Source organism: Pteropus vampyrus, unplaced genomic scaffold (assembly GCF_000151845.1).
Source record: "Pteropus vampyrus isolate Shadow unplaced genomic scaffold, Pvam_2.0 Scaffold15, whole genome shotgun sequence".
In the NCBI taxonomy this organism is placed as follows: domain Eukaryota; kingdom Metazoa; phylum Chordata; class Mammalia; order Chiroptera; family Pteropodidae; genus Pteropus; species Pteropus vampyrus.
In genome coordinates this window covers 2,145,171-2,163,102 of record NW_011888796.1, presented here as the reverse complement: position 1 = coordinate 2,163,102, position 17,932 = coordinate 2,145,171, and the positions used below count along the sequence as shown (strand labels likewise).

General features: G+C 46.0%; 1 protein-coding gene across 14 annotated transcripts in view; it reads right to left on the bottom strand.

Annotated features, from left to right (window-relative positions):
- The window catches only part of TMEM229B (transmembrane protein 229B), a 35,237-nt gene that overhangs the window by 10,152 nt on the left and 7,153 nt on the right, over window positions 1–17,932 (bottom strand). For 10 of the 14 annotated variants that reach the window (XM_023526921.1, XM_023526934.1, XM_023526933.1 and 7 more), the window contains exons 2-3: window positions 7,777–7,945; window positions 1,219–1,399 (exon numbers count right to left, since the gene is read on the bottom strand). The gene's annotated coding sequence lies outside the window, so the exon portion shown is untranslated. The remainder of the gene's footprint in view (window positions 1–1,218; window positions 1,400–7,776; window positions 7,946–17,932) is intronic. The other 4 variants (XM_023526923.1, XM_023526924.1, XM_023526925.1 and 1 more) reach the window with 1 other exon arrangement.

Below are 17,932 nucleotides of genomic sequence, written 5' to 3'. Positions count from 1 at the left end.
ATTTCTTATTGACATCTTCCAGAAGTGGGATCACTGGACAGAAGGTTACACTAGTTTAAAGGCTGAGGACGTAGATTGCTCTGGGGAATCCTGTGTCATGTGGGAAAGAGTCTCCCATCTGAGTCACTGCATCCCACAGTGGCCTCCGCAGACATCTTTCCACTCCCACGGTCCAAGCATGTTCACACCACCCCAGCTACAAATCGACCCAAGATAACACTTCCTGAAAGAAACTTCCAATCACAAACTGATTTTGCAAACCCAGGCTCAGTGAAACAGATTTTAGCTCTGCGTTTGAAACTCTCAATTGGCAGCAGAGTCAAGCTCTACCTAAAGTTGAGAAATATATGGTTAGTCTTTTCCCTCCCTGCAAACTCCTCCGCGGAGTCTAAGGCTCTGGGCTCCCATGGACAAGGCCAGCCGCCCCTAAAAGCTTGTCCAGTCAGGTACAAAAGCACCAGCTCTCCCTGACCTGCCTTCCAGGGACCTCTCTGCCTTCTGGTCCCTGATCCCACAGTGGGACTGTCTGCCTTCAGTGGGACAGAATTGCCTTCAGGCTGGATAGGACTCTGGGGCTTGGGAAAACAGCCAATTTATATTTTAAAGTATCATCCAGGAAAAGCCGGAGGCCACAGTGGGAAAGAAAGGCCACGTGAGCACAGGAGAGACTGCACGGTCGGGGCCTCTCGCCCTGCATGGAGCCGTCTAGATGGAGGAGGAGATGCGGCTGAAGCAGCGGAGCCCTTGCTCCTCTTGAACCCCTGATGGCTACATTTATGGCAGCTCAGGTGCCACAAATCCCTCACCTCCCAGTGCCCTGGATGCTCCACCCAGGGTCATGGAAACTGCTCATGGCATCTGGGCAGAATCCAAGTCCCAGGCGAGGAACAGTTCCCACGGCACACAGGTAGAGCCCGAGGCCCAAAGCCTACAGACAAGAAAGAGAATTGGGGAAGATGCCATCTCCTATGTGCCGGGTAGCTCACGTCAATCGTGTCAGCCAAATCTGGGGCTGGCCCAGTTTTTGGAGGCCATGTGGCTATAAGATGGCTCCAGCACAGGACATGGCCTAAAACTGCTGGACACCTCTCTCCCATTCCTGCCCTATGGCAGGCCCTTGGATAGAAAGCAGGCTCAGAACTGGGACTTCCAGACCTGGGCCCCTGCTGCTGAGGCAGAGAGGGCTGGTAGTCCCCAGGGAGCCTGTAACATACTCACTTATCACACCCTTGAGTGCGCGGCTCAGAACAGACATCGGGATCACTGTCCAGGAGTGTCCCAGGTTAACCTCCGTCCTGGTGCCTGGTGCGCCTCGGTGCCATTCTCAGTAGTGTGGGCAAGCATCAGCCCCAGGGCTTAGCTGATCCTCCTCTAGTGGGCAGGCGGCTTCCATGTGTCCCTGGGAATAAAAGAGGAGGTGTTCATTAGCTTAAACTGCCCCAGCTTCAACCTACCAGGCCAGCCAGAGAGGTAGCCTCAGGCAAACCCTGCAAGGGCCCTGGCTCTGGACTCAGTACCAGACAGACATCCTGCCCAGGCTACCCAGGCCTTCTCCTGGAGACTGCCACCTCCTCTCAGCCATCCTGTTTGCTCAGGTCTGGTTAATCGAACGCTGAGAGCCTGGGATGCATCCCAGTTCACACGTGGACAGAAGGGTACTACAAGTGAATGTGTACACACGTGTAAATCTGAGAGCGGATAGAATTTAAGAAGCCAACTCCATTCTCATTTAGCCTCAAATTTCACTCTCACCTTCACCCTGTAGTGGGTACACCTGTTCTCAAGGGTGGTCAAGAGCCTCTTGGAAGGCAGGCAATGTAGGATATTTGTTTTAGCATTTGGGGAGTTAAGCGCAACACAGTAAAACAAGCATACCAACAACAACAACAAAAATGTGCTAAAACCCTCTACCTGCAATCCCCCTACACTAATATTTATTTCATTCTATTATTTTATCATTATTGTTGTTGAGGCCCTTCCCGTTAACATCAATAATTGGCTGTAAACTGATATAAATCTGACTTTATAACGCCCCTTGCCATGTACATACTTTTAATATATCCCTAAGACCTGACCATTTGATAGAGATCCTGACATTTATTATTTTAACGGGAAGGTGCTGAAGCTTCCCTAAATACCCTTGGATGCAGCACCATGTGCATCCCGAGGACAGAGCTCAGGTCCAGCACGGCCCTAGCGAAGGATGTGCCAGCCTCTCAGAAGCCAGATGTGAATGGGGGTAGGAGATGGCACCACCCCTCCATGAATAGTTAAATAGGGTAGACTCCAGAGGAGCCACCCTATGTTGACACCCTTTCTCCTTCACCTACCCCAGGCTCTTTGAGCAGGGGTGACTCAGGCCCTTGCTCCCTAAACTGACACTTTTGCAAGGCAGCAGGGGAACTGAAAAATGAAAGGGCAAAGGTAGAAAACCTAAAATTCATTGTGTGCACACGTGCTTGTAGGCGGAGAGGGTGAGCACAGCCTGGGTCTCTCCCTGGGGCCTCTGCACTGACAGAAGTGAAGGACAAGGGGTGCGGTGGGCAGTGGGCAGTGCTCTGCCTTGCCTCTGTCCCTCGCCAGCTCCTCCACAAGGAGCCTCCAACTTTGTCCCATCTGTCCATCCTCCATCATCCTCCCTTCTTTCAGCCTGCCTGCTGATGGGCAGGGGTCACCATGGCCTGTACCTGTCACCTCGAGAAAAGGACTTTAATGGGGCATATCCACCACCCTCGCCACCCTGGGCACCACCATGATCCTGTGCCTGGGGAATTCAATCCCACCCATGGGTACTTCCCCTTCCCTGGGCCCTAAGCAGGCCACATCAATAGCAGAAGTCAAAACAAAAAAAAGAAACAGAAACCAAAGCCCACATCCTGGCAGCACAGCCAGCCAGTCTCTGCAGTCAGCCTTCAGAGCCCATTGCTGGCTGAGGTGCCTCCCAGGCAGTTGAAGCCACAGAAGTCAGAACAGGCTCCCTCTCGGGCCAGCCTCTGGACACCTCCTGCTTCCTGGTCTGCAGGCTCTTACTGAGGATGCTGGCGGGGGCTGCAGGAGGAAGCGATGGTATAGCAGGGGTCTCACCTCTGCCTCCAAGTGATAAGCTGCCCCCAGCCCCCTCCTTTGAACATCCTTCTTTGAAACCTACTGTCCCATCTTAAAATTATTATGTGTTTCCCCTTCCACATTGTGAATTCCTTGAGACCACGGAATTTCTGTTGGATGGATGGACAAGCAAGGTGGAGACGGGTCCAGCTAAGTTCTTAGGTGACTGCACCATCCAGCATTATTAGCCAAACATAGTGATGGCTGGGGCATTCTCTCTAATTTTCAGAATCCCATCATGGAAGGGCTCTCTCCCACGAAGCACTATAAACACTGGTTTACAACGGGCAGGGCTGTCTCTGCAGGTGAGGGAAGAAAGGAGGGTGCTTGCTCTCCTTTCTCCCATCGCCGGATTGAGAGGTGAGGATATATGGGATGGGTGCCTTGGGTCTGAACAATACAGAAGATACATCATACAAAGAAATCTGGGGCAGGAACAGAGCATCCCAGGCATCCCTGAGACACTGTGGGCTCCTATGGGGGCAAGGGGCCAAGTTCAAGTTCAAGTCAGAGAATAACAATGGCTATTCTGTTATTTCTACAATGTGCTGGCACTCTCAAAAGGTACATCCAGTTTTCATGCAAGTAGGATTCATTTCCCAAAAAGGTTTAACCAGCAGCTGCTGGCAGGAAATTCCCTCTGCATCATTCTCTCTCCTCCCCTATAACTATTTAGGGTAAGCTGGGCTTGCAGGATTGAATCTCTGCTTCTCTGACTGGAACCTAAAAACCAGATATACCCCCACCCCAACCCCGCCCCCATCTCTATGGCCAGGAACCCAAGACAGGAGCCGGGAAGCAGCAGGCAAAACACTATCCCTCTTTCTCTTCCACTCTCCTCTTCCTTAACTCTCCCTAAATCTCTCTCACCCCGCGGTGCTCGCAAAGTAAAGAGAAAATGCCCCAAAAATCTATCGAAGATCCCTCTGGTTACTCAAAGCCCCCCAACCCCCAGTTCTTCCTACGTAACCAGAAGAAATGCTTTTGCTTGTCCTGTCGTAAGACCAGACAAGAACACAAGTGGATTTGGCAACTTCCCAAACCAAGGCGTGACAGCACTCAATTACAAATGCAACTGGAATTCCAAATCCCCCTAGAGGAAAAGCTGTGTCTGGTCAACTTCCTTTGGGGAGCAAGGAGACCTAGGCCCTGGGGACCCAAATGGCATAGGGCAGGTGGGTAGAGAGAAGAGATGGACCTGCCCCCGACTCCACTTGGCCTTGTCCTTCTACTCTGTGACCACTCACTCAGGGCTTGGAATCTGGGTTTCCCTGCCAGCTGAATGTCTCACCACCCTGTCCTCTGTCTCACATGGAGACCACCTGTCCCGTCACCCTCCTCTTCTTCCTTCCTCCTACCTATCCACCCACTCAACTTTACATGCCTCTCCCAATGCCCCCTCTGCACAAACCCTGACCACTCATCCCCTGTACCTTGGAGGACAGTCTCTGGCCCCAGGCCCCTCTCCTTTCCCTCCCATCCCACCTCCTGGCACTGGGGAGCTGCTGCTTGCTGCCTGAAAGGCTGGACAGCTGCTGGGCTCTCTAATTAGCTGCCTGGCTGCCATCCCAGAGCCAGGCATGTGTTACTGTAAAGAGCTGCCTCACCTCCCCTTCATCAATAATCCCCTATGCAGATCCCATCAGGCGGCAGCTGAGGGGCCCTAGAATCCTCATCACATGAGACCAGCAAGGCTCCTCCTGTCAGCTGGAAAAGAACAGACAGTGTGGTCTCACAACCTCACCGACAAAGTAACCAGGCATTTATCTGGGTTCTTGCTATTAGGATCACGTACTTAGGGTGTCCTTCAGGTTACCTCACACCTTCAAAGCAATGGAGACCCTACCCCTCTGTTGCCTCACCAGTAGAGGTAGAAAGAAGTCCAGTGGGTCTTTCAGAGGACAAGCTGGACCGCCTCAACAGTATGACACCCAGTGTCCTACTTTTCACAGCTTTCTACAGCCAAGTCACCCCAGAGATTTCGAAATGACCAGGAGACCTAGTCCAAGAAGTCCCGTGGAGGCTGGTTTGTTTATTTGAGGTATTGTATTCCAGCAGTCAAAGTCTATTTATTGAGCACACGTAAACACTCTTCTCCGCTCTACCACTCATGAGAGATGGGGACGTGTGGACAGGAACCAGGAGACTTAATTTACCTATGGCAATGGGCCACCTACAGTTGGCAATAGGTTGTCATAGACAGTCTCATGTGAGCTTCCAGCCTATTCGAGTCCACCCTGGGGCTTGGGAGAGCCACCTTCCAAGGGTCTGCCCATGAAGGCCCAGGTATTAAAGGGCATCACATCAGAACCACAGAAAGGCCATAGCACAGATCGACCTGGGAAGGTGGTAGGGGTCAGAATACAAATATGTGGAATTTATTCTGGGCAAAGAAGGGAGGGGTGTGACTAACATTTTGTTTGAGAAAGCTATTTGGACTATGACTTCCTTATCTTTGCATCCATGGCCTGAATAAACTTGATATACAGTAGGAACTCAATATCCATGTGTCGAATCGGGGGAAAGGCAGAACGCAGGTCCTCCGAGAGTGCGGAGGCCTGGCTCAGAGGCCTGAAGGGCAGGTGCATTGGTGAAAGACTGAGGAACGAGAGTTGTTCTGGGGTAACTGGCATGGACACTGTTTGCTCTATACCTGACCCGATCTGTCCCTTCCTTTAAGCACTGGTGCAGAGGAAAGGCCAGCACACACTGGGCTGGGCACTGACTTCAGCCAGACCCTTTCACCATGAGCCTTATCCCAGAAATCCTGGCTCCTCACTATTCTTTCACTGGACAGCTCCATCTACCTCCAAAATACCGAGTCTTGCAACATGCTCGAAATATGACTTCAAACAGCACTTAGGCAAGAGTAATTAAAGGGAATGTTATCTCAGTCAGTCTCTCATTAGCCACGTAATTAGACTGCTGAAAATAATTAACATTCCTTTTGACAAAGGAAACAGAGGACCCATTACATTCATTAGGACAGCCTCAAACCAGCCTGAGCAAGGCTGAGGAGAGAACTCATCACCTCCCGGTCCTGTATAGGAGAGAGTCAGCATCCGGTATCTCACACCTAGAGGTGAGACTAGCTCTGAGCTGGGGCAAGATGATGCGCATGATAATGGATGCCCTGATGTATATATCACAGATAACAATGACACACTTATATATACTCAGATAAAAAGAACTTGAAGGAAATGCATGACTGTATCAAGATGGCAGGCCAGAGGCCTATACCTGCCTCCTCCAAGACCCTAGAAAATGACAGAAAAGGCATTTTCTAGGAAGACTAAATACATTACAGTGCTAGAAAACAAGAAGGAATTATATGGGTTCCCTGAAGATGGAAGGCAGATGTGAATAAACTGATGGAGAAACCATGACCCCCCAAAATAAAACCATGAAAAAAAAATAATAATAATAACAACTGACCTCATATAGACATTTATATGCCAGACACTATTCTAAGAACTTTGGCTTATATTATCTCATTTAACCCTCACAAAAATCCTTTGAGATAGAGACTATTATTATTCCCACTTTATAAATAAGACCCTGAGCTACATAGCTTTCCCAAGGTCATAGTGCTAGTAAGTACCTGGACTAGGATTTGAACTCAAGCAGTGTAGCTGAAGATTCTATGCTGAGAGGAGCAGATCAGGGGCCCAGGAGAGCCCCTGAGAGGTTAGTGATTGGATTTGTAGCAGCCAGGCAAGTGGGCTCCTGCCCACCTCATGCTTGTGCCCTGAACACTGTGGTAGGGAGGCAAGGGGACACCTAGACCAGCTCCTGCCAGCTCCAGCAGGCACATCCCACCCTCCTGGCCACAAACAGTGGTGGCTGGCTCTGGAGCATAGACTCAGCATTCACAGAGAGGTCACTGGAAAACCTCAAAATACAGAGAGAGGAGCACATAAACATTTGACAAAAACCAACCACAAAAGCAGCACCAAATTTCAGAGCAGAAGTTCTAGCTAGAAAACAAAATTAATAAAGCCAACAGAATGAACCGTTTTTAAAGATATGATTAATATCCTCTGAGGGATAAGAGTTGCTACTAAATCCATGAAACAAAACAAGACTGTTAGCAGAAAAAGGTTAAAGATCTTAGAAATGTAGGAAACACTGTGGTTAACAGGTTATCTCTGGATCAGATAAGAATAGAGTGACGTCATTAAAAATTTTTTTACATATTCTATTTTTCTAAATTTCTTATACCAAACATGTATTACTTTTAGAATTGGAAAAGTTATTTTTTTAAATGCTTGACCTGAGATAGGAGCTCAATAAGATTTGGTTGCAAAGCAGTTACTTTGCAAAGCAAAAGGAGGTAGATTCTGACCTCTGTAACAGCCCTTGGCCCTATCCAGGTCGGTCTATAACTCACTGTCTCTCAATTGCATCATCCATGCTCCCATATCCTGGTCTCTGAGCACATGGTTCCCCTTCTGGAAAGCCCTTATCTATCCTGTTTACCCATATTTGCCTGTTCTTCAATTGTGCACTCAAAGATTAGCCTAATTAAGGGAATGTTCCTGCATCCTACTTAACCCGCCTCATCCCTCTTCTTCCAAAATTCCAAGGGCACCTAATTCTCCAGGGTCTTTGGACAGCTCTGGTTGAGCTGTCCTGTGGGGTCACAGTCCTGACAACTTTTATGCCCTTTACCTTTCAGTGAGTCCAAGTCTTGTCTCCCCAACTCTATGGTAGGCTCCTTAAAGACACCGAGAGGGCACCAACCTTCTCCTTAGGCCCTACTGTGCCCAATAAAGCTCAGAGGTTTTCGCAAGAACATTTTCATATGTCAGCTGAGTGAATGACGAATCAGCTTCTGTTCCTGGTGGAAGTAGGAAGAGGAAAACTATTATGAAAATGTGGGTTATTCAACAGGACTGGGCCCAGCACAGCACACGGGCAAGGCCCTCGGAAATGGGCCATCTGGTCCCAGACAGCTTTGAACTCCCACACCATACATGGGATCCAGAAATATCTGCAAACCTAGAGGGGACAGTTGGTAAATCCAGGGGGGAAGTGTTGATGAAGAGCAGGATATTTATATGGTCTTAAGGTATCTCCCCACAGATTGCTTACTGTAGTGAGGGAAAATAGTAAATACACAGTAAGGAAACTGGACAATGCTTTGACTGAGTGATCAAACTTCACGTCACACAGAAGGGGCAGATGAACATTCGGTGCCTCGGGATGTAATATACTGAAAGGGACGCACGTCACTCAGTTATATCCCAGCTGGGAGTGCGTAACCCAGAGTCTTAACACGAGGCAACATCAGACAAATCCAAAGGGAAGAACACTCTATATTTTTTTTAAAGGAGGAGGAGGAGGCTATAGTTTTCAAAGATGCCAATGTCAGGAAAGACAAAGAAAGGCTGAGGAACATGAAAACGGATTAAAAAGAGATGACAACAAAATGCAGTATGGGATCCTATACTGGAGAGGGGGGGAAAAATGCTATAAAGGACATTACTGGGTCAATTGACCAAACTGGAATACAACCAGCAGATGGGATAAAGTATCATAATATTCAATTTACTGAAGGTTATATAAAACAATATCCTTATTCTCAGGAAATCCACACTGAAATATGTAAAGGGCTGTGATATAAGCAACTTACTCTTCAATGGTTCAGAAAAAAATTGAGAGAGAGAGAGAGAGAAAGCGTGCGAGCAAATGAGGCAAAATATCAAAAAGAGTAAATTTGGATAAAGAGTATATGGGTGTTTTGTACTCTTCTGGCAACTTTTCTATAAGCCTGAGACTGCTTTCCAAATAAAAAGTTTTGAGAAAAAAACAACAAAAGGGTCCCTTCAATTAGACAGCGGGTGGGGTGGACACAAAGGGAGGACACTGGTCATCAGATGCTTGTAACAGGCACAAAAATTCCAGCTCTGCCAAAACATCCCTTATGGGCACATTCCCTCTCCCAGTTTGGCCCTCCTCTTTTATTACTTTTTCATCGATTTATTCCTTCCTCTCCCAAGATCAGCAATCTTCTAGGAGGCCTCCCTATAAATACCAGAGGACAGGGTCGATTAACCTTTTGGGTCTATTCTTATACTTAGTTAATATCTTCTGAAAATGTTTTGACACCTTTTTTGTTCAAAAGCCCACAAGAATCAAGCAAGTTATATTTGTTAAGCCTTCTAAGGGTTTTATAAGGTACTTCGTTTACCGCCCCCCGCAAATTTTGTGGCTAGTCCTATTGATGCTGCCTGACTTTAGCCTGTAGGCCACATTTGTCCCTTCTGGGATCATATGCAGGCTTTCTAGAGTGGATGCCCCATTTCCCACAGCGCCATCGTCATCATGCATGTTACTCCAAAGCAGCACCCCTCTCCCACCCCACACACTGGCACAGCCTCTCTCACCAGGTTCACTGTCTGTCACAGCTGGGTGAGGTCACTCAAATAACTCACAGCCGGACAGAGTCTCTTTAAACAGCCTCACTGCAGGCTGAAGAGAATCGAGTAAACCATCATATTGTATAAATTCATTTACTTATTAATTCAGAAATGCTTATATACATTTTTCATCTGCAGACTATGCAACGCTAAGTATGTTGGAGTATGAAAGCTAAAGCACAACCGTGGGGCTGGTTGTTTTTAAAACACTGGAAACACAAAACCTTGGAAATTCTACTGTAACATCAAACGCCAGAAAGCTAATAACTTACATTCTGATCATGCTTTTTATTTCAGTGAGCCCTTTCAAGTCGATCTCATTTTTATGCATTCACTAACATGTTCATTAAACAATCACTCAGTATCTATGTCATGCCACCAGGTATATGCAAAGACCGAGGAAGCAAAGACCCAAGCATTAGCCACAGGAGGTTGACATTCTAAGTGGTCTTGGATTGCTCAGCTGGCCTGCTAGGGTATTGCCTATGATGGAGCACCAAAGAAAATGATTTTAAAGAGGCGAAAATGAGAGAGAAGCAAAAAGAAGCTCTTGCGGCTTCATTACACAAGTAAATTTCTTAATTTTGTTGTTTCTTAAACCATGATTTTATAGCGTAACTTAGAACTGTAATAACTTATTTGTAATTACTTATAGATCCTATTTTTAATTACTTATGGTCAGTGCTGAGGGCCTCTAAAGATTTTAATTCAGCCCAAACAGTAAGCAGAGGTTGCAGTCCTAAATGACAAGATGGGTCAAGCAGGCATTCAAATTAGTGAAGACTCGAGAGCTATTAAGAAAGCAGAACTGATAAGACGGGGTGAGGGTGAAAGAGAGGAAGGAGTGGAAGATGACACCCAGACTTCTGACCTGGGCAATGGAGGTGTCATTCTCTGAGAGAAGAGGATATAGGAAGAGGTGCAAGTTGGAGGCGACTCGCAATGAGCTGCTGCGTTTCAGAAGCTCTAAGTCTGAGATGCCCACAGAACTCTAGGCTGGGGCAGGTCTGGGACCCAGCTGGATGGAGAAGGAGCATGCTGGGGAGAAGGTAGAATAGGTGTCATTCAGGGCTGGCAGAGGATGAGGTGCTGTGAGTGGGGCCTGAGGAAGGGCCAGAGAGGCAACAGGACACCCAAGAAAGAACTCTGTCAGGGAAGTAGGGCAGGAGAGTTTGGGGGTGGTGGTCAATTACAGAGACAAGTTAGACAGAGGCTGAAGAGATTTAGCAGTAACCCCGAGGTTACTGGGGACTATTTAAGAAGGAGGAGTGACTAGAAAGGGAGGTGGCAGAGATGGTGTGTATGGATGACTCTTTTGAGAAATTTGCTTGTGAAGGAAAAGGGAGAGAAAGCTGCTGGAGAAGTAGAGATGAGGGAGGTGTCTCCCTCCCTCCCTTCCTTCTTTTCTAGATGAGAGAGACATAAGGACGTTTAAATGCTAAGAGAAACCACAGCGAGGGAGAGCTCGTGGGTGGGATATATGCTAGGGGCACACGTAAGTGCTCTGGCTGTCCCGAGTCGTGGTGGGGAGCACAGTGAGCCACAATCCCAAAGGCTGGCAGGACATGTGTCATTAAATTTCCCTGACACCTGGAGTTAAGGTCACATAAACACTGAGGTACTATAAACCAGACCTAGAACACAGGTCCTGGTCCTTCTTCCATGCCAGTAATTCTCAACAGGGCCATCCCTGGGAAAGTGGGGATCCTCTATCAGCACCACGGTGGGTAGGGTCTGCTACAAGTACTGCCAGGTGTCCTGTACTTCCCACAATAACCCACAAAAGAACCCTCCCAAATGACTTTAGAATGGTCTACTGGACATTCAGAGGTGAAAAACCCATTTGCAATTATCTGCATCTAAAATCAAACTCCCTTCCTGAAATAGATGTAGAGCATTTTTTCACGGTTTTAACATATACTGAGTTGTCCATGGATGCCATTAGAGTACAAATCAAGGGGGCATTTTATGTTCTTTGGAACTTTACCAAGAGTGGTTCACCATTTTGGAAAATCACATCAACTTCAGCAGCACCCTTCCTGGTATTCAAATCACTCACACAACACACCTGTATCTTGTGCATGTTCATGGCTGTTACATTCTCAGCGCTTCTACATAGAGGTTCAAGCAAATGATTTACTTCTATCGTCTATGTAGTCATGCCCAAGCAATTACATCTTAGAAAAAGTGATATTATATTATAACTCATTTATTCTTTGTTCCTTTCCTATGACAGTTAAGGCACTTTTATTTATATTTTTAAACATGTAAATAGGTAGGTCATATTATCTATGAATTCTATTCAGGGTAATTAGGAGACATTGCAAAGATTGGCCAAATTGAAAGGGGGCACCACTCCACATGGTGTGCCCCTGGAAGCGAGAGAAACTATAGTGCTAAAGGGAACGAAGGGGTGAGCAGAATCAGGGTGGCTTCAAATAATCAATCCCACAGAATATATTCAATGGTCTTTTATAGATATCTACAGGAAGCTCGTAGATGATGAGTATACGCACAATGCGGTAAATCTATAGGGCTTAAGAAAACTATTCAATTGGGCACATTTGGGAAATTTCATTTCTATGATTAATTTAAATTATAGTCTATCTCAACATTTTCCAGCATAATGACAATAGGTAGAAGACCACAGGTCATCTGTAGGGGCCAGGGAAATAATAAATGGTTCCACATCTGGAGGTGAAGATGTGTTTAGAAGAAGTCAAATACATGGGTGCCAGGCTTGGTCTGGGGAATATCATCTTAATGGATGAGAAGATGAGTAAACAGTTTGTAAGAGGATGCTTAAGGATATGTATTTATGGAAAATCCTATATAGCAAGGAATTGTGGACAGGAATAGGGATAGGGAAATGATCTCAGAGGACCTCCAATGGGTTAAAAAGGCAGTCCAGAAATACTCAGGGTTCAGATTCTGAGAGGGGCTGGTTATTTAATGGTGGGGAAAAGGAAGCCTGAATTCCCAAGGGCGTGCCCATTACTGCCAAAAAGAGACAAAGGGGAAAAAAAAAAATGTGTCCTGACTCAAGTGTCTTTTCCAACCTGAGGACACAGGGGCCTGGGGAGAAAGGAAGGGAGCAGCCTGCCATCTTGGAGTGCTAATGGGAGGCCCAGAAACAGATCTTTCTGAGTCTGGCTCTTCAACTAACACTCTATCACCTCTATCAGCTCTCCTCTGTTTCCTCATCAAAAAATTAATAAAACACAATAGAACACTTTAGATTCCATCATTGTACATATTTCTATTGTTTTCATGTTTGTCCAGGAACATTTGTATCTTTTTAAAAAATTTTTAAAACACCAGGTCAAAGCAGCTGTAGGAATTAACAAGCAGATTGACGCTTAAATGAGTAGCTGTATCACTTCCCAGAAAGAAGGAGAGGAACCAGGCTCACTTGAGCTCCAAAGACCCATCCACAAGTAAGAAGTACATCAAGGAACCAGTTTACAAGTCTCTCTGGTGTGCTGCCTTGGCCGAGGAGCCAATGTGGCTCTCATCCATGTTAAACTGAAAGACGAACACCTAGAAGATACCTCCAGCCCTAAGGACAGACCCGTTCATCCCAGAGAAGAAGCAGTGGGAAAAGAAAAAGCCTTTTAGGTTTAGGAGTCACACAGGGCTGGGACTAGGGTGAGGCAAGAGAGGTATTCACCTAGGGCATGAACTTTGAATTTAAGGGGATGCCAAAAAAATGATCAAGATAAATGACACTGTTATACAATATTTTACAAAATCAAATTGGTAAACTAAGGTTCTGGCTGTAGTTGTATTGGAACCAGGGCTGGGGTTCAGGTGAGGCAGGGTCAGGTGAGGTTCTGTGATGTTGCAAGAGTCCCACATAACAAAGGCCTGTCCCATCCCTGGTGCCAGTAGCACCTCTGTGTAGAAACAGCACAGAGTGCCACAATCCCTTATCCGAAACCCTTAGAATTCAAGAATTTTAGATTCTTTAAAAGGTAATGTTCTTGAAACTTATTGGATTTTATTGATTAATGTCACCCCAATAAATTTTAAATAAAAAGTAAATAAATAAATTTTTTAAAAATGTAATGCAGAGCACATCCCGTAGATTACATAATCTCACGGCAGTGTCTGGGGCAGCACCCCACATCAAACATAAGAACATTTCTGCAGCCGCCTCTATGAATAGTCATACTCTGCAAAGTAGACAGATGACCTGTGGTCTCTCATTAGTCCAGATCAGGTTTTGCAATCACAAGAGTTAAAGAAAAGCTTTCAGCTTTAGAACATTTTGGATTTTCAAACAGTGAATCTGGAAACGCATTCTTAAGAAAGAAAAGAGGCAGCAGTTTGGACCGCAAACTTTTGTTATAAACTTATGCAGAAAAGAGAATTGCAAAGTCCTTGCTGGTGATCCCCCAGAAGAAGGCGATTTTGAAAAGTTAGTCAAGCCCAGAGCAGACTTACAGCAGCATTCACACCAGCCATCCAACTTACATTATTAAACACCTTCTGTGTGTAAACTTTGTGCAGAGTCCTGGGAGATCCTAAGACATATGAGACACAATTCCAGCCCTCAAGAACTTAAAAGTTAGTAGGGACAAGAAAGTAAACCTAAATTATAGAATATTAAAAACTGAAAGGAGCTAGTCCACACCCACACTTTAAAAATGATGAAACCAAGTTTCAGACAAGTAGGAGGCCTTGCATAAGTTAGCAACAGGCAGTTGATGGCAGGCAGAGACCAGTATCTGGGTTTGCTAACCGTTCTTCACTGCTCCCTGCATAAAAGCACATAATGTTTGCCAATTTAGTGTTAAAAGATCCCAGCTAAAATAGTTTTGGTCAAATACATTTTTGCAGCAAAGATGGGCTCTGACTTTAAAAAGGACTTCAGCTCAGGGAGCCAACAGAGCAGATGAGTGTCCTCCAGGCTGGGAAGTAGTATGAGTTGTGGGGTGGGCATGTGCAGGGCAGGTGATCCGGGCATGTGGGTTAGGCTCTGGTAAAGGGCACAGAAAGGGTTGTTAGAAAACCAGGTAGAAGCAATGCACAGAGAGCTGGAACACCGGAGCGAACATCCTGAGGCAACATTTCCCAGCCATTCGCCTCCAGTCTCCACGACTTGTCATGGCTACCCACCACCCTTGTGGGAAGAGACAGAGCGTAGTGGTTTAGAGTGCACACTCTGAGGTCAGCTCTTTCCATCTGAATCTAGCTCAGATGCCAACTGTGTGACCTTGGGCAAGATGTTTAACCTCTCTTTGCCTCAGTTTACTCATTTGCAAACTAGAGATAATACAAGTGCCTCCCTCATGAGGGTTAAATGAAAGAGCATGTTTGCTGTACTCAGAACAGTACCTGGCATTATAAGTACTCAATAAACGTTAGATGTTGTTAACCTTTTTATTGAAGTTAAATTTTTAGTTAAATATATACTATAGCCTTAGCCTAAGCAATAATATCCATGAAATCATGGGCTTCTTGTGATAGTTATGGTTTTAATGATACACATATAACCAGAGGTTTAGTCAAAAGTCTTAACTAAGGCACCAAGTACAACAGGCCTGATGTTCCCAAAGCAGCGGGAGGGGCTTCAACAGGACCACTCGAGAAACTTGATTTCTGACCCTGCAACTGGGAAGACAGGGTGAACTGGCATCTGACCACCACCTGAGACACCTGAGGCATGAGACAGAGTCTGGCCGTCTGCTACCAGAGGAGCCAAGGGAGATGGCTGAGCTAGAGGGCGGGGTGAGGGGTCGGCCTGCATTCCTGGGTTCACTGCACCAAAAAATGTGGATTGTTTCCTTGGACTATGTGGGCCAGCTGTAAGAGAGGGCTGGCATGAGGTCAGAGCAGGTCTTGTCCATAAGGTGCCTCTCAGACAGACTGAAGGACCTTAGCCGAAAGAGGCTAGAGGTGAATCACTGGATTTTAGGGGTTGTTGAAAGAACTATGATCTAGAACGGAGGATAATTTGCTCTTTCCAAGACAACTGGAAGTGAATGATCCCAGCAATTGGGGGAAAGGAATCTCTGAGAAACCATGAACATGGCTATGAGGGAGCAAATCAGCATTAAATACCTGCCCGACCCAGGAAGCTGGAAGCTGGCAAACAATAGCGCTGGCCAAATGAGCCCTTTCCTGTCCTTCCCAGCCTAGTGACAAAGGGCTGGACACATTAAATGCTGCACTGTGACTTAAAATGACCACAGGACCTTCTACTGCGTAACAATGACCCAAAAAGGTATGAGGCCTGACTGAGTTTTCATCCTAAGGCAAGAAAAGAACTAATCCCACTGAATAAACATAAAGGGACAGTGGGAGACAAAATTAAGTCCCTTTATGAGCACATCCCAATGAGTCATGTTACTTTACGCTCATTAGAAACATAGCTATTAAGATGGAATGTTACAGGGATAAACATCCTCCATATTCCCATTGGTATGGTAACTACCATTAGAAATAACTGGTGTAGGGCAATAAGGAACTAAGGACAAGAGCAAGGCAGGCAGAGACAGAAAAGATTGGTTTGGGAGGTCAATGGGAACTCATTTGCTATTCAACTTTGAATATGATAAAATGAAAACAGAAGATGTACCAATGGATAGCAGAATCCAAAGGTCCTTAAACAAATGGCTTTGTTGAAAGGAAAACCCAGGTGGCCCAATTTCACGCACAGAAAAGCTGTTACTCCCTGAGTTCCTAAGCTGAACTTATGATATGATCTTGCTCTTTCAGACAAAGCGAGAGCAGCAAAAAGGCATACTCTCACTAACACTGAGTCACCTGGAAAGCATCAGCTAATGTCCCCAAGTCCTGGAGGGATCCTGGACTGAAGCAGGCCCTGGAGTCTGCCAAATCCAAGTGCAGAATGTAAAACATACACCAATGTACAACTTCCCTGCTGCTGCCTTCACTGGGGGACATTGGAGCATGGAGGGGAGGGGAGGTTCAAGTTTTAAGACAAGATACAAGGGGTGCTCCCCACAGTTAAGGAGATGGAGAGTACACACTTCTCAGCTACCCATTTAAACAGTCAAAGGAGGAATGACCCAACCCAGTCTCCCTTCACAAGAAGGGACTTACTCCAGCTCTGACTTTACCCTTTAACTCCCAGTTTGGCTTCTTTCTTCTGGGGTTTCTAACTGTGTGAAGTTAGAGCTGCTCTCTCAGCTCTAACTTCACACAGTTCCAGACCAGCACAGTTATTCCCTGAGAAGGGACCAAATTAACCAGATTCTACTGGGTCATCCAGCATGATCACTGGGAGAGATGTTCGAGGATATCTCTTCTAACATTCTTATTTTACAGATAGGGACACTAAAGGCCAGAGGACTTATGCCCAGAACTACTGAGCTGAGACAAGAATCCAAGTTCCCTGACCCCGAGCACAATGCTCCGTTATAAGCCACTGTGCTCTCAAAAGGGGTCAGCTCACCTCCTCCAGGCCACTACCTCAACCTTCATTCTTCTTCCACAAATACCTCAAAATAGTAGAAGAGCCTCAGAGTTAACTCACCTGGAGCAAACAAGGATGAAAGAGATGAAGATCATCCCAATGAACTAGCTGGTCACCTTTGAATGAAGTAATCAGTGGCCACAAATATTTTCTCAGAAGAACGGGACAGTCCAATGCTTGCTGGACTTTGCAGAGTGTACCTGGGACCCAGAGTCATGTTCAGGTCTCCACAGTTGGACTGTAATCATGGGCAGGGGAAGGCCTGGAACTAGGTTGGAGAATGGGGACAGGAGCCAAGAACCTACAAAGATAAGCCTATGACTAGCAGCAGTAGGGTGACAGAAAGAAAAATGCTGCCCAGAGAGCCCGTTAAGCAAGAGGGAAAAATTGGCATGAAAATGAAATGGGGTTTATGAAATACGTCCTATGCCAAACAGAAAGTCTGTTCCTAGCAGTAACTCCCAGGCCATCTGGTCTACTTCCCGATGAAGGGTACCAACCTCTTCTTCTCAAACATTCGCTGGGATGTTTTTCAAATAAAAATCTGGTCTCACACCTCCTTTTAACTACCTGTGTTTAATCCACATCAGCTCTCCTTCTTATACCTTAACTAACACTAACTCCACATTTACCTTCTCCCCAACATTTGTTCTATCTTGCAATCCATTGAACACAATAGAATCAGACAGATTTCAGTTCAAATACCAATATGGACACTTACTAGCTGTGTGACATGTGCAATCACTTTATCTTTCAGAACCTCAGTTTTCTAGCTGTAAAATGGGGATAATTAATAGTAGCTATCTCATTGCTTTGAGAAGAGATAGACTATTTAACAATGGTTGCCATCATTGTTATTATTGTTATGATCACTAAAGACAGCTGAAGCTCCATTTGTGGAATTAGGTCATAGAGGGCCAAAATGGGTTGTCCAGGGTCACACAGTGAGTCAGGAATGGAT